This window comes from Mixophyes fleayi, chromosome 2 (assembly GCF_038048845.1).
Source record: "Mixophyes fleayi isolate aMixFle1 chromosome 2, aMixFle1.hap1, whole genome shotgun sequence".
Classification (NCBI taxonomy): domain Eukaryota; kingdom Metazoa; phylum Chordata; class Amphibia; order Anura; family Limnodynastidae; genus Mixophyes; species Mixophyes fleayi.
Window position 1 is genome coordinate 7,694,221 of NC_134403.1, and position 12,614 is coordinate 7,706,834.

Consider the following 12,614-nt stretch of genomic DNA (forward strand, 5'->3'; position numbering starts at 1 on the left):
ATACGTAATTCTGTGACATCCCCTCTGTACAATACGTAATTCTGTGACATCGCTTCTATACTATACGTAATTCTGTGACATCCCCTCTGTACTATACGTAATTCTGTGACATCGCTTCTGTACTATACGTAATTCTGTGACATCCCCTCTGTACTATACGTAATTCTGTGACATCGCTTCTATACTATACGTAATTCTGTGACATCGCTTCTGTACTATACGTAATTCTGTGACATCGCTTCTATACTATACGTAATTCTGTGACATCCCCTCTGTACTATACGTAATTCTGTGACATCCCCTCTGTACTATACGTAATTCTGTGACATCGCTTCTGTACTATACGTAATTCTGTGACATCCCCTCTGTACTATACGTAATTCTGTGACATCGCTTCTATACTATACGTAATTCTGTGACATCCCCTCTGTACTATACGTAATTCTGTGACATCGCTTCTATACTATACGTAATTCTGTGACATCCCCTCTGTACTATACGTAATTCTGTGACATCCCCTCTGTACTATACGTAATTCTGTGACATCCCCTCTGTACTATACGTAATTCTGTGACATCGCTTCTGTACTATACGTAATTCTGTGACATACCCTCTGTATTATATGTAATTCTGTGACATCACTTCCTCCTAACTCCGTGTGCTCACCTCACACAGGACCGCGCCTATACTCACAAGGCTCTCACGCCTCTATCACTCCACCAGGGCCTTTCGCCCTACACACCATGTGCCTTGTGCACAGCTGCCTACAGAGCCTTGTGCTCTGACTATGGACCTCAGCCCCCTCTCTAACTCAGGGCTCTGAGCCCACTAACTAGGGCCTTGTGCCCTGCTACCTAGGGGTACTAGCCCCTATCTACTCAGGCCTTGTAGCCTCCCTATCTAGCTACTAAGGGCCTTGTGCCCTTTTCAGCCTCCGGGCTACCAGCCCATGCCAAGGCCCTGTGGCCTTTCCTATGGCCTCTAGGCCACTAACTACCTAAAGGCCTTGTGCCCTTGCACCTTGGGCCCTCACGCCCCCTACCTATCTAACTAGCAGGGCCTTGTGCCCATTTATCACAACTGGGCTACTTGCCCAGTACCTAATAGGGGCCTAGTGCCCAACGTCCTGGGCCTTGTGCCCTTTGAGACTTGTGGCCTACTGGCCCACTACTTTATCGGGGCCTAGTGCCCAGTTCCCTGGGCCTTGTGCCCCTAATTCAATATCCCCACGGGCCTTTTGCCCGACCGTGGCCACGGGCCTAGTGCCTGACTCAACGCTGAGGCTACTTACCTGCTCTGCGCAGGACTCTCAGCTTGCCACGCCATCTTACTTCTTCTTTCTCCGGGTCTTCCACACCCTCCAGCCGGCGGCGCCTCTTCTCCTCTTCGGCGCTGGGTCCGCTGCTGCTTCTGAGGCGGGGGCGCTCTCAGCCCTGACAAGGGCTCCCCGCCAACGATCTCCGCTGCTTGTCTTGCTCCGCCGCTCCGGACGTCCCACGACGTCCTTCTCTCTCCGCCGCCGACTCTCTTCTGGCAAAATGGCGCCGCCCGGTGACTTATATAGTCGCAGACGTGACGTCATCAGCCGGTGCGAGCGCCAATTGGCTCGCATCGGCACCAATATTTTAAATGGTCGGGCGCGAGCCGCGATTGGCTCGCGTATCCGGCCGCTGATTGGCCAGCGGGGAAAGATGAGCCCTGATTGGCTCATCCGTCCTCCGCTGCCAGAACATGGAGAAAAGAAGCCATCTTTACAACATCTCCTCTGTACTACATGTAATTCTGTGACATCCCCTCTGTACTATACGTAATTCTGTGACATCCCCTCTGTACTATACGTAATTCTGGGACATCCCCTCTGTACTATACGTAATTCTGTGACATCCCCTCTGTACTATACGTAATTCTGTGACATCCCCTCTGTACTATACGTAATTCTGTGACATCCCCTCTGTAATATATGTAATTCTGTGACATCCCCTCTGTACTACATGTAATTCTGTTACATCTTCTCTGTACTACATGTAATTCTGTGACATCCCCTCTGTACTACATGTAATTCTGTGACATCCCCTCTGTACTACATGTAATTCTGTGACATCCCCTCTGTACTACATGTAATTCTGTGACATCCCCTCTGTACTGCATGTAATTCTGTGACATCCCCTCTGTACTATACATAATTCTGTGACATCCCCTCTGTACTACATGTAATTCTGTGACATCCCCTCTGTACTACATGTAATTCTGTGACATCCCCTCTGTGCTACATGTAATTCTGTGACATCCCCTCTGTAATACATGTAATTCCGTGACATCCCCTCTGTACTACCTGTAATTCTGTGACATCCCCACTGTACTATACGTAATTCTGTGACATCCCCTCTGTAATAAATGTAATTCTGTGACATCCCCTCTGTACTATACGTAATTCTGTGACATCCCCTCTGTACTATACGTAATTCTGTGACATCCCCTCTGTACTATACGTAATTCTGTGACATCCCCTCTGTACTATACGTAATTCTGTGACATCCCCTCTGTACTATACGTAATTCTGTGACATCCCCTCTGTACTATACGTAATTCTGTGACATCCCCTCTGTAATACATGTAATTCTGTGACATCCCCTCTGTACTACATGTAATTCTGTTACATCTTCTCTGTACTACATGTAATTCTGTGACATCCCCTCTGTACTACATGTAATTCTGTGACATCCCCTCTGTACTACATGTAATTCTGTGACATCCCCTCTGTACTGCATGTAATTCTGTGACATCCCCTCTGTACTACATGTAATTCCGTGACATCCCCTCTGTACTACATGTAATTCTGTGACATCCCCTCTGTGCTACATGTAATTCTGTGACATCCCCTCTGTAATAAATGTAATTCTGTGACATCCCCTCTGTACTATACGTAATTCTGTGACATCCCCTCTGTAATAAATGTAATTCTGTGACATCCCCTCTGTACTATACGTAATTCTGTGACATCCCCTCTGTACTAAACGTAATTCTGTGACATCCCCTCTGTACTATACGTAATTCTGTGACATCCCCTCTGTACTATACGTAATTCTGTGACATCCCCTCTGTACTATACGTAATTCTGTGACATCCCCTCTGTACTACATGTAATTCTGTTACATCTTCTCTGTACTACATGTAATTCTGTGACATCCCCTCTGTACTACATGTAATTCTGTGACATCCCCTCTGTACTGCATGTAATTCTGTGACATCCCCTCTGTACTACATGTAATTCCGTGACATCCCCTCTGTACTACATGTAATTCTGTGACATCCCCTCTGTGCTACATGTAATTCTGTGACATCCCCTCTGTAATAAATGTAATTCTGTGACATCCCCTCTGTAATAAATGTAATTCTGTGACATCCCCTCTGTACTACATGTAATTCTGTGACATCCCCTCTGTACTACATGTAATTCTGTTACATCTTCTCTGTGCTACATGTAATTCTGTGACATCCCCTCTGTACTACATGTAATTCTGTGACATCCCCTCTGTACTACATGTAATTCTGTGACATCCCCTCTGTACTACATGTAATTCTGTGACATCCTCTCTGTAATACATGTAATTCTGTTACATCTTCTCTGTGCTACATGTAATTCTGTGACACCCCCTCTTTACTACATGTAATTCTGTGACATCCCCTCTGTACTACATGTAATTCTGTGACATCCTCTCTGTAATACATGTAATTCTGTGACATCCCCTCTGTACTACATGTAATTCTGTGACATCCCCTCTGTACTACATGTAATTCTGTGACATCCCCTTTGTACTACATGTAATTCCGTGACATCTCCTCTGTACTACATGTAATTCCGTGACATCCCTCTGTACTACATGTAATTCTGTGACATCCCCTCTGTACTACATGTAATTCTGTGACATCCCCTCTGTAATACATGTAATTCTGTGACATCCCCTCTGTACTACATGTAATTCCGTGACATCCCCTCTGTACTACATGTAATTCCGTGACATCCCCTCTGTACTACATGTAATTCTGTGACATACCCTCTGTACTACATGTAATTCTGTGACATCCCCTCTGTACTACATGTAATTCCGTGACATCCCCTCTGTATTATTATTATTATTATTATTATCGTTTATTTGTTAGGCGCCACAAGGTTTCCGCAGCGCCGAACATGGTACAAACAGTAGACTATACAGGGTAAAACAGTACAGGACAATAAACACAAAGTACCAGTACTTCAGAAACTCCAAGCAGGCAGATACAGTAGAGATGGAGCAGAAGAACAGGTATGGAGACAGGAGGGAAGAGGGCCCTGCTCATTCGAGCTTACATCCTAAGGGAGGGTAAACAAAGTCAGGCACAAAAGGGAGCCAGTGAAGCAACGGGGAGAGAGGAAAGGAGCCAGGGGAGAAACAGAAGGGTGAGTGGTTAAGTGGATGGTTGGTAGGCCTTAAGGAACAGGTGAGTTTTAAGTGCCCGCTTGAAGGAGCACAGATTGGGTGAGAGACGAATGGAGCGAGGGAGGTCGTTCCAGTGAAGGGGTGCAGCACGGGAGAAGTCTTGGATTCTAGAGTGGGAAGAGGTGATCAGAGTGGAGGAGAGGCGGCGATCATTGGCCGAGCGCAGGGAGCGGGCAGGAGTGTGAATGGAGAGGAGGCTAGAGATGTAAGGGGCAGTAGACTGAGAGAGAGCCTTGTAAGTGGTGGTGAGGAGTTTGAAAAGGATTCTGTAGGGGAAGGGGAGCCAGTGTAAGGAAAGACAGAGAGGGGAGGCAGAGGAGGAGCGGCGTGAGAGGAAGATGAGTCTTGCAGCCGCATTGAGTATAGAGCGGAGGGGGGAGAGACGGGAGTGGGGGAGGCCAGTAAGGAGGAGGTTGCAGTAGTCGAGACGGGAGATGATTAGGGCATGGATGATAGTTTTGGTGGCATCTTGAGAGAGGAAGGGACGGATGCGGGCAATGTTACGGAGTTGGAAGCGACAGGCTTGGGCAAGGGATTGAATGTGGGGGGCAAAAGAGAGAGAGGAGTCGAGAGTGACACCTAGGCAGCGGAGTTGGGTGACAGAGGAGATAGTGGAGTTGTTAACAACGATAGAGAGGTCATGGTGAGAAGGGAGCCTGGGTGGGGGAAAGACAATGAGTTCGGTTTTGGAGATGTTAATTTTAAGAAAGCGAGAGGACATCCAGGATGAGATGGCTGAGAGGCAGTCAGTTACACGAGAGAGGAGGGAGGAGGAAAGATCAGGAGAAGAGATGTAGAGTTGAATATCATCAGCATATAGGTGATACTGAAGACCGAAAGAGGAGATGAGAGCCCCAAGGGAGGAAGTATAGAGCGAAAAGAGTAAAGGGCCAAGAACAGAGCCCTGAGGGACTCCAACAGGGAGAGGGGAGGGGGTGGAGGAAGAACCAGACGTGGATACGGAGAAGGAGCGATTAGCAAGGTATGAGGTGAACCAGGCATGGACAGAGCCAGAGAGGCCGAGTGAAAGAAGAGTTTGCAGTAGGAGGGGATGGTCCACGGTGTCGAAGGCTGCGGAGAGGTCAAGGAGGATGAGTATGGAGTAGTGACCCTTGGATTTGGCTGATAGGAGATCATCGGTAACTTTAGCCAGGGCTGTTTCAGTGGAGTGGAGGGGGCGGTAGCCGGATTGGAGAGGGTCAAGGAGGGAGTTGTCAGAGAGGTGTCTGGTGAGGCGGCTGCAGACAATCCGCTCAAGTAATTTGGAGGCATATGGGAGAAGAGAGATAGGGCGGTAGTTAGCAAGAGAGGTGGGGTCAAGATTGGGTTTCTTAAGGATAGGGGAGATAAGAGCATGTTTGAATGAGGATGGGACAACGCCAGAGGAGAGTGATAGGTTGAAGAGGTGTGCGAGGTAGGAGCAGGCAGTAGGAGAGAGAGAGCGAAGGAGGTGGGAGGGGATGGGATCAAGAGGACAGGTAGAGGGTGGAGAGGAAAGAATAAGGGAGCGAACTTCTTCACCTGATGTGGGGATCAGGTGTACTACATGTAATTCTGTGACATACCCTCTGTACTACATGTAATTCTGTGACATCCCCTCTGTACTACATGTAATTCCGTGACATTCCCTCTGTACTACATGTAATTCTGTGACATCGCTTCTGTACTATACGTAATTCTGGGACATCCCCTCTGTACTATATGTAATTCCGTGACATTCCCTGTGTACTTCTGAACTATAATACATCACAGTATAATTCTGGCATTGATGTGGTTAATAAGCTTAAATCAAAACAAAATTAGGACATTGTCTACTAAGAATTATAATATAAATTTCTCTCTACTAATTCTCATTCTGCAGCTGTTCTGAAGCCAATGAATTAACCTAATCGGCTTAGTCCAGGGGCACTGGGGTATACTGCATAAAAAACACTGGGCACCCCAACCATAAATTCAAGATAAAAGCAAAATAAGAGGCAGAAAATCTCCCACCAGCTACATATTATGTGCAGGTCTAGTGTCCTGGGCCAGTGAGAGGTGGGTGTATGATGGACCATACACAAAGGAACAGGTAACCTAGGTATTAGGGTGATGTACACAGGACACACGGTGCCCGGACAAGCTGAGCCCACAGATACACACGGTGATATGGTGCAGATCACATTGTGTCCTCCTGTGTCCTCTCTATCGGAAATGGAAACACAGGGACCCTGCACTGATGGATGTGACCTAGACTAATACAGAAAGAATATCAGCGGGTACAGAACAGGTGCAGTAGATTATCCCATAATTATAACAATAGTTCCCTGGAGTCCATTTGTAGCCGTAGATATTTTCTATTTTACTACTGGATTAGAAGTTATTATCGGTCTCCGTCAGATGCATTAAGTGCTCCTGGAACTTTCACTTTCTAATTCTGAGATCAAGTAAAGACCAGACACTGAGGTCAATGTGCCTCTACTGCCTCTCCAAAGAGACCCATTCAGTGCGAATGTAGTATTCAGACTATCTCTGTGCTCACATCGCCCACCAGTGGATCCCTAGGGATCTGTAATGTAGTATTCAGACTGTCTCTAAGCACACGTCACCTATCAGTGGATCCCTAGGGATCTGTAATGTAGTATTCAAACTATCTCTGAGCACACGTAACCACCAGTGGATCCCTAGGGATTTGTAATGTAGAATTCAGACTATCTCTGAGCACTCGTCACCCACCAGTGGATCCCTAGGGATCTGTAACGTAGTATTCAGACTATCTCTGAGCGCAGATCGACCTCCAGTGGATCACTATGGATCTGTAATGTAGTAATCAGACTATCTCTGAGCACACATCACCCAGAAGGGGATCCCTAGGGATCTGTAACGTAGTATTCAGACTATATCTAAACACACATCACCTACCAGTGGATCCCTGGAGATCTTCATCTACTAGTTTAAATCTATCTTGGTCTGACCAGATCAGCAAAATTTCTAACAAGAAGCATTTTTATAGTCCAATGGAAATGGTGTTATTAGTCTGGCACTGCTTACCAGTAAACTAACACAGGGAGCCCAGAGATTACCATCTGTAAGGGCCACATCTGTCCATTGCCAATCAGTTGTACTTAGATTCACATTGGGGCCATGCGCGGGCTGACAACAAGCAGCCCAGGTGGCGCACAGGTGGCCGCATCACATGACAAGCGATGCGGCTGCGTCATTGATGACGTGGCCGCATCGCGTGTCATATGATGCTGCCACCTGTGCAGCCCGGACAGCGGTCACTCTGAGCGGCCCGGGGGACCGATGCCCCCCTGCCCCCCGGGCCAGACCACCCCTGATTGGGGCTCAGCCATTTAGTTGGTGGGGGGAGCAGGGTAGCAAACAAAATAGATCTACTCACGTGATCGCGTCACCGCCGTTCCTCCTCCTTCCTCTCTGTTCTGTTTACACTGAATGTCGGGTGTGACGTCCTCAAGTCACGCCTGACATTCAGTGAGGAGCAGCTCAGAGAGAACCAAGAAAGAAGCAAGAAGAGAGAAGAGAGAAGAGAAGAGAGGAGAAGAGAAGAGAAGAGAGGAGAGGAGAAGAGAAGAGAAGAGAAGAGAAGAGAAGAGAAGAGAAGAGAGGAGAAGAGAAGAAAAGAAGATAACAGAAAGGTAAGTAAAAAAAGGGAGGAAAGCAGAAAAGCACACTATGAGGGAAAAGGGGCGGGGGGGGAGAGGCACAGTATGAGAAAAAAGGGGGAAGGCACAGTATGAGGAGAAAGGGGGGGTGAGAGGCACAATAGTGGGGTCTATTAATTTAAGATGGGGTGGTTTGGGGGCTACTGAATGTGGGGGTGAGTTTGGGGAGAATGAGGCATAAAAATTGTTTACATTCTCAACTATAAGGCGGCCCCATGAAGTTGGTGTACCAGGGCCCTGAATTCCTTTTGGCAGCCCTGGCCCTGGCTTGTAGTTCTACAAGCACCAGCATGCTCACACTGTTAATGGCAGCCCAGGCTGGCTGGGACTTGTAGTTCCACAAATAAAAATGGTGTTTTCATTCATTTTTTTACTTTATATTTGCTTTATTTGCCTACACCCACTGCCCCAGGGGTGTAGGAAGAGTTCTACTTCTACTGGTTTTCCTAGTGCTGGTTGCAAGGAAAATGAGGGATCCCACGCAAATTTTTTCCAGATTTTCCTGCAATCAGCAGTAGGCTGGCAGCGCTAGGGTTAATAGTGCATAGAGAGGGGACCACACACATTTTTTATTAATTAATATAATGTTAGTGAGGTTAAAAACGTGCAAGTTTTGCATGTAAAACGTGCAACCAATCAGAAATGAGTATTGGTTTTAAAATGGCGATTTTCAGCTAAACAAGGGCAAGTTTGCTAAACTCGTCTCAAGTCAAGAGAGATGAGCAGCGATTTTGAAGATCAGACTAAAAATCGCTACTAATACATATGGTGATTTTGCACTTGACATCGAAGGTTATCTCTCACGAATTGCGGTGATTTTAAATCTCTGATAAAAGCTTGACACATTTACCCCCAGATCAGTTATTGTGATGCATTTTGCACCTTCCATTTGCACTTCCGTGTGGGAGCAGGTGCGATTTTCAGTGTAGACCTTAAGGTTTGACAACCCAACAGTTTACAATAAAGTGACCAAAAGACCATTTGAATTAATTATGGTTCCTTGTGGTTCAATACCATATAGAAAGCTCTGGAGCTCGGAGTCGTATAGCGACGGAAGAATGAGTGTTTTTAGGTAGTCCTGAGCATTGCTGGCATCTAGACGGTCAGATTTAGGTGAATTTATATGTATGTTTGTAAGCTAGTGACCAGCTAAAGGAAAGATAATAAAATGGAGGTCTGATCCCTTGACCTGACCTGATAGCTTGATCTGCGTTCCTCATTTTGGCAAACTGCTATGTGCATTGGGAAAGGTTAAGTGCCGGCATTACCTCAATTGGAATTTTGACTGCCACCGGGAAAATGTTTCCTCAACTGTCCGTGGAATCACTAGCAAAATGCAAGTGCAAGAGATGCAATTTCTTTGATGCCAGAAGTCATATTCTAGGCTGCATCTCACTGCCAGGGACAGACAGTGTTTTGATATTGTCAGGCACCGTCCCTTTGCTCCTGGTAGGGTACTGCCAAAATCAGCAAGGTGTCTCCAGATACCCACAGAGATATTATTATTAGATGCCTGTCCCTTCGCTTCACTAATTAGTTACCATTAAAGCATTTAGGGGCATATTTAAGAAATCACTGTAGTACACTATCGTGCACTTACCGTGGAAATAAGGTCCCGATGTGCCCTCCGCCAATTTATTAAAGGTGCATCGCAGCAGATATCATGGATATCTGCTGCTTTGCACTCCTGATCGTTTTTGCTGACAGTCACCATTCAACAGAATGGTGACTGCTCTGACCGCAATCTGGCGTACATTATCAAAATTGAAAAAATCCAATGCTGTCAGCTCTGCTCCGAAGAACAGAGCTGGACAGCGCATGTGTGGAGGGATCACATGATCTCTCCCTGTCACTCAACGCTCGCTCTCTGAAACGATAGTTGCAGAGACAGAGCGGGGATCTTTGTGCGCATGTGCAGTTCTTGGAACTGGACATGCGCAATTGAAGGAAGAAGAGGAACGAAGAACACCTGGAGGAGATCCGGAGACAGCACGTCCCGAAGAGGGGGGTAAGTGTGATTTTTTCTATCACAGAAACAGCAGTTTTTCGGAACTGCTGTTTCTGTGATGCGTTTTTCATAAATTTGAGAAATACATCAATCCTTATCCATGCGATAAGGATTTATAAGTATTTCTCGTTTTTCCCGATAAATGATAAATGTGCCCCTGAAAATCTAAACTAGGGGGAAGCCCAATAACGATGATATTCACCATGATTTTTTTTACAATTGGATGTAATGGTAACTATAAGTAAAACAGACGCAAAGTGTGACTTGTGTTCTGGGTGACCTAAACAGAGGAGGAGACCATAATAGGTGCTGTCTTTCTAGGAGAGGTCCCCAGAGGCTCTATTTATATAGCGCCACTGAATCCGCAGCACTGTACTTAGAACCCATTCACATTAGTTCCTGCCCCATTGGGGCTTACAGTCTAAATTATTACTGTTGTGGCTGATCGGTGTATGTTGTGTCTTCCTGCTGCTGGTAAGGAAACTCTTTCTGCCACCGGCCCAGCTAAGGACATGGGGAAACTGCTTTGAATGCTGGCACCATTGTTTTCCTTCCTACGTGCCTGTTGCAGGTTTATTGCGCCTGTGCTTTTTTGCTTTATTTTCCAAAATCAAGCATTTGGTGACACCCTTTCCCCACTAGAAATCCTAAATTTGCCCCTGGGTGTCTTACTGTTTTCTCATGGCATAAATCTGCCCTGTGCCTGGTGCTGAGTTGCACCCATAGCAGTGCCTGCAATCTGCAACACCTAATTCTGCTCCTGTGTCTGTAAGAGAAGTGAAAGCCGTCTCCCTGTGACCACGACTAGGAAACTCTGCTCTCTCACCAGCGGTTTCCTCGTTCTCTGCAACTGATCATGGACAGAGATGTCTCATGCATATTTCAGCACTGTCAGCCCGCACAGTAATTAAAGACAAGTGGGGAACAATAGCCACGTTAACTCTTCATAGGACACACTAGTATTACATGCTACTTAGCACTGGTCCTCACTACTTCAATGATCAGGTGTTCCCTGGTGCTACAATGTGAATAATTGCTTTGTTTAATGATGGTGAAGATATAATACAAATCATTAATATTTCATTAATGTCACCTAACACACTAGTAAAAAACATATCTGGCAGAAGGATTCAAAGGTAATATCGTTGGGGGCAGAGATACCTAATATTCTATAAACCAATTATTTAAAAGCGCAGTTACAAGTTGATGCGTATGACACCACGATCTTCCCGCGCCAGCAATATGACAGGTGCTCAGACCGTAGTCCAATACACATAAACACTGTGAAGCGTAATGTGTACAAAATGGAATTAGGTGTCAGTAAAAATCCTCATGGTACTGAATCGAGCCTTTATCATAGAACACACATGTATGTTATTTGTATGTAAGTATCATATGTATGTAATAAAATCTCGCTGTCATGGCTTGAGAGTAGAAAAGGAAGACAGACCCACAGTGCGCCATTACACATTAACACTTTTTTAAATAAATATTTATATTTGTTAATTATTTGTAAATGTTTATTTGGTGAAAAGGTCTTGCAAAGCCAAAATCGTCAGACAATGCCATATACTGTATACATGTATACAGTATACATGCCATATCGTAGATATATGTATACTGCATGTTTTATTGAACAAAATCAAAATATGAATAACACATAATTTAAATTTATCTTCTTGCTACTACACAATCAAGTTCAATCAAATTTTGGACCTCTATTTCTGTAGGGAAGCTTTGTCAGTCTAATGGTAGATCTGGGTAACGGCTAGATCCAGGTAATGACTAGACCCGGGTAATGACTAGACCTGGGTAATGACTAGACCCGGTTAATGACTAGATCCGGGTAATGGCTAGACCCGGGTAATGACTAGACTTGGTTAATGACTAGATACGGGTAATGACTAGATCCGGGTAATAGCTAGATCCAGGTAATGACTAGATCCAGGTAATGACTAGACCCGGGTAATGACTAGACCCGGTTAATGACTAGATACGGGTAATGACTAGATCCGGGTAATGGCTAGATCCAGGTAATGACTATCCAAAGGTGGGGGCAACTCACTCCAACAGCTGTGTAAGTGTTTAAACTAACCCATTAACAGAGTATTAATCTTATACTAATCATAACTAGCGATCACAATGTGCGATCGCTTATAAAATGATACCGGATTCCTGCTGGTGAAATGTGGATTAATATTAGAGATGCTCACTGACCCCCGTGAAGTGGTTTTGGTTTTGGTTTTGGATCTGGATTAGCTTTGTGTTTTGGTTTTGGCTTTGTCAAAACAGTCCTCATGTATTTTGGTTTTGGTTTTTGTTTTGGATCTGTATTCTTTAGAAAAAATGCTAAAATATGCTAAAATCACATAATTTTGCTCTTTTTTTGTTCCTACATTATTACTAACCTCAATAACAGTAATTTAAAGTTATTTGCAATCAATTTTGACCACCTCACAGGTC